Source organism: Python bivittatus, unplaced genomic scaffold (assembly GCF_059951505.1).
Source record: "Python bivittatus isolate LINGU-HERP-01145 unplaced genomic scaffold, Pbiv_v1 ctg000580_np1212, whole genome shotgun sequence".
Lineage (NCBI taxonomy): Eukaryota > Metazoa > Chordata > Lepidosauria > Squamata > Pythonidae > Python > Python bivittatus.
Window position 1 is genome coordinate 22,711,887 of NW_028277087.1, and position 5,491 is coordinate 22,717,377.

Here is a 5,491-nt window from a genome sequence, read left to right on the forward strand (position 1 = left end):
CCTAAGAAAAATGGAGATTTGGGCATAAGTCCTCTTTCTGCACAAAGCCTCCAAGGAGCAAATGTGCGTGCGCGCACACACACACACACACACACACACACAAACAGGCAAGTCATGCTAAGTGAGCCCAACAAGCCATCTTTGCCTAGCACTTTAGTTCCATTTAGGCAGCCAGGGGCAACCATTTGGGAAGTGGGGGAAGGGAGTCAAGAAAATCAAGATGGTGGCTGCAACTGCACAATTGAAGCCCAGTCACTTTTTGACATAGGTTGCATGGGTAACACACGGGCAAGGCTTCAATGGCACAGTCATGGCTATCAACTTAACTTTTTTGACACCTCCTGCAGACCCCATGCAATTCATTTTTCTGTGATCCCCATGGCGCCGGGAGTCAAATGCACATGTACTAGATTTATTCATACTAAACACAATTCCTTGGGTTTAGCTAACTTACCATTTAAGGAATGATGTAGGCTAGCAGCCAGAGTTTTACTTAAAGAAATCCAAACATGCAGGTTGGACTAGTGCAGTGTTTTTGAAACTTGGCAACTTTAAGTTGTGTGAACTTCAACTCCCAGAATGAAGAGTGCTGAGATGAAAGATTGAGTAGCAGCTGCAATTCTTACCAGAAAGATGCTAAGATGAATCTGGTGATGAGAGAAGTAAGAAAGGGTTTACATTAAGTAAAAGCCCCTTTGCTAATCGACCTTCTGCACCCTTTGGATGCAGCTTTCACTTTCAGGCAACCTCTGCACCTCCTTGATGTTGCTTTGTGCACATGAGGAGACCTTCTTCTGCACCTTTTGCCATTCACTCTGCAAGTATTGCCCAGTCAAGCAGCAACATTCACATTTGGAAGCAGCAGCAGCAGCTTTTCCCCGGCAAACCAGCCAGGGTGCTATAGTTAGAGTGGCATTCACCAGTGGTAATTCTGCTCGAGTTCACTACTTTTTTGCACAAGCGAGTTGTTCTTTTTCCACTGATTCTCTACTGATGCTGAAAGAACAGCTTGATTGACTCAGGCACTGACCATGGATATATTATCTGAAGAATTGGAAGGCGTTTCCCTATCCACCTTCATGTTGAGTTTCGCATGGTGACAAATGTTTGCATGGAATAGAATCAGAAGAAACAGCTGGACAGTAACTTCTTTGGAAGGTAAGTTAGTAGGCATGTTGAATGACTTCACCACTTTGGCCAGGGCACACAGCTACCTTGGCTGGGCTAAAATGGGTTGAGTATCTTAGGTTTTAGCATGTTATGGAAGCCCAGTTATTATTTTGGCATGTTGTGTGAAGTGGGCCATTATGTTAAGTCATAATATGTCTTAACTGGGCATAACATGCTATATTAGCACAGCAATTGTGTTTTGTTAGGGTGTAGCTTGCTTTGTGATGCCAACTTTTTAGTTTTGGGAATACTGAGATAAACTCAAAAAGGAAGTGATGCTAATCTTTCATTCTGGGAACTAAGTCTTGGTTTAGAGGGATTTAGAGGGTGGGGAGATTTTTCAGAGGGGATTAGGAGTACTTCCCTTTTCAGATATCTTTTTTTCAGTGCTCCTAGTCAGCCCTTATTTTAGCTTTTGTAAGAAATTCATAATTTAGGCTAGCAAAAATTGCTATTGAATTTTGGTGGTGAAATTGAAGGGATGGGGGTCAGGATGGGAGAAAAGTGCATGGCTTGCAGACTTCCCATCCCTGAATTAAAAACATATACCTGTTTAGAGGGGACACATTAATTGTTGGAAAGTTCATACATAACTTGAGTGAAAGTGTATATAGAAATAGGATAGCATAAGGAATGCAGCCCTGTTGTGACATTGTATTTATATCCAATATAAATGTAATTTTTTTCTAACATCTCCGAGGCAGCATCCATGAGTATCTTCTCTACATTCATCCCAATGCTGAAAAAACATCTATCTTCGACTGAGAAAGAATGATGAGCCCCAAATCACCAAAAGTGCTCCATGGTCTGTGTTTGAATGGAGACTTGAACTGGTTCTTCCTAGTCCAAGTCCAACCCTCTACCCACTATGCTACAGAGAAGCCTCCTTCAGTAAAGGCTTATGGCATTATGCATGTAAGCTTTTCTTCCTCCTGAAGTCCTGAACATGATAGGCAATTCTCATTTCATCTCAAACGTAATAGTTTCTTGTAGCATTAATTCACACGTTCAACTGTCAGCCAAGCATACAATAATGAAGAGATGGTCATGGGTAAATGGATTAAATGGAAGCATAAGTTGATGAACTGTGCAAAGTATTTTAAGTTAGTCTCTTCTTTTAGCTAAATATTTGAGACAATGAAAGGGATCCTATTAAAGTTTCAATAACTCTAGTGATTTTTCTTGGGCAGATCCTGCCTATTCCTTTCTATGGTCCTTAGAAAAGATTAATGCAAAGAGCTTGTCATACTGAGCCACTAATGAAGTCAGTTTCTTATCAGTTCTGGGTAGAGATGCTGCAGATGAAAGAAACACTCCATGCAGTGAGCAAAGATGGTAAAAACTGGAATGAAGAATGTCTTCCAATGTTGCATAATGCAACTTTTGAAATACACTTAGGAGAAACTTCCAAGGAATTCCAAGGAAAATTAATGTTCGGGTAGGATTTGTGAATTCTCTTAGAGTCCACATCTATAGTAACAAACAAACAAACAGTTGTGCAGCAAGGGACAATGCACTTCAAAATATTAAATGCTAGGGGACAAATAACAAGGATGACGTATATAGTCATCCTGTCCTGCTTCCTCCATGCTTTCATTAATTACTGGATTATTGTTCCTCCTTACTTTGATACCCAAACGTAGGCTGTAAAATACCTTCAAAAGATGAGATGGGCAGATGAAGTACCTATCTCTTGGAATGAGCAAGCATCCAGCAAAGACCAAAAGGCTGGCCAATTTTCAGAACAGTAGGGAACAAAGATCACCCTATGGAAAAGGTTTGAATTAGATTTCTAGGTCATTCTTGTGGTTTAGACTTAGCCTTTTGAGAGACTTCAAAGGTGGAGGCCAAGCAGGAAACAGCTGGGGGGGAAACACCCCAAACTAATTATCACTCACAAGGAAGGAGCAGCAGTTTGGGCTTGCCTGTATCTCAGGGATTAAGGTGCCATTGTTTCTCAGTGAATAACTCTTTACTATAGAGGCTTAATTGGAGGGGGTATTGTATACAAGCATTCATTCAATTCAGTTCCCTTTTAATTTCTTAATGCTCCTGTTTCTGAGACCTGGTAGAAGACGGTGGCTTCTTGTGGTCCAGGGCCAAAACAACAGCAAGCACACCAAGGTGGAAACAAGTCTGAATGGCAGTAAGCTTTGGAAGAGTGCCCAATATGTGCTATTGGTGTATGTGCCACACTATACTAAGCGTTATCTGGGCGAGTGAAGGGGAAGAAAATGTTGAAAGAAATTCAGATACAAATGAATTAATAAATCATATCTAAATCTGTCAATCTGGATAGTGAGGAGAGATCAGCAAAGCCCAAAAAACTCTGCACTAAATACCAGGAGCAAGAAAGTCTCTCTCTTTCTCTCTGGCTGTTAGAAAAGAGACCTCGTGATTCTGGCAATCCCAAAAATAAACGAATTCCTAAATAAAAGGGGAGGGGCTGGCTCCATTTAATCCTCGTTCACTATTGATTTTCTATCATAGGAGATGTCTGGCTTCCCAATCCGGTGTCTGACAGGTAGGAAATATACCCCAACCTGGGCAAGAATGGGAGAATCAGAAGGAAATAACGTTCTAGAGAAATGTAATTCCAAATATGAATTAAGTTCTTTTTTTCAATTTCATGTTATGCGTTGATCTGTTTCCTTGCAGTCCTACTTGTATTACATGTTCTGCCTGTATTACATGTCTGGATGTGTATTTGTGCCTGGAAGATTAGTTGTAAGTTAAAAACTCTCCAGGACTCATGTTTTCCTTTGTCCTTTCTCCCAATGGTATTCAGTTCTCAATTAACTTCTTAACCTTAATCTACATAATGAATAGCTTGTATCTTCTTCTGAAATCTTTAACTCAATGCTTTTAACTCAGTGCCTCCAGAGAGAAAGGTGCAGAGAACTTTTTGGAATAAGTAGAGTCTTGAGATGAAAGAGTAGACCGTACCACTTTAGGCAGAAGGGATAACCTACAAAATTTGCTTCCCACTGTAGAAAATTGAACTACCCAAATTGATTCACATTTATAGTAGTCTATCTGCTCAATCGATCAATCAATCAATTCTCTATCTATGTGCTCTCTGGAATTCAAAAACAACTTGGTGGCACATAATCAATCATCAATCAATCTCTTCAACATCTATCATTAAAAAGCACCTTTAGTCTCAATCAGTAAAGTTGAATATAAAGGGAGCACTTAGCACCAACAGCAAAAAGAAACAAGAGTCTTTAAAATCCCTCTCAAATATTTCAATAGCTCCAAGTATCAAATACTCAAGACCGGATGCTCTGAAGCAGTTCCATAGGACAATACTGAAGGAAAAAGCAGTCAAAGTGGCAATAGCAGAAATTGGTACAGACAGTTTAGAGGACAGCAGCAGGCTGTGATTAAACAATCCTTTCTGTCTCCATTTTGAATATATTTATCATATAACAAGCTGTGTCAGACAAGCCCTGGCTGTATCTCAATTGAAAATACAGTAAGGATTCCCATGCCTTTGGAAGAAAAGAATAGATAATTGTGTTAGAATGGTACTGTTGCTCCACGCATGGGATCTTCAACATTCCAAAGAGTTAATATAGGACACCCAGTACACTAACGTGTTTATCTTCACAACATACATAAGTCGCTAATAGACTAATACTTTGGTTCATGTAGGAATCTAATATTCTAATATGTATCTGGGAGACGGTCTCTGGTATTAATTTCTTATCACTAGGCATTTGTTGTTATGCAAAGGTAATATGCTAAACTGTTTGCAGAAATGCAAGCAACAGCCTGGAAGAATGAGGTCATTAAACAAATGTACAATGTAGAACTCATCCTTTCTGTAAGTCACAGTATGATACTACAGAAAGGCCAATTGTCCACCAATACAGAGAGGAATCCTTCCCATGGAGATGCAGAGCTTCTACATGATCCCAGCTCTTACACTATTATGGTTTCAGTTCACTTGGAAACCTTTACACAAACAACACTCCATGTGAGGGTTTCCTCACTAAAATCTCACTGTATTCATAGCTGTCCAAGTCTTCACGGATTTTATAACATGACTTAAAATGTGGAGAGGCTAGTCACTGCAATGCTCCTGTTGAGTTCTACACCTTTTTATATGACCTGTATGGGGCTATCAAAGTAGGGAAAAAGCTTGCTCAGCAAATCAAGCTTCAAAATGGCTTTATGTTCTGTTTTTTATTTTATTTTAATTATTCATTATTTATTCTATTTATATAGCTGCCCATCTCACATATGTGACTCTGGGTGGCTTGCAAGATTAAAACACAAACAATACCAGAAAACCAAAAAAATAATCATACAAGCA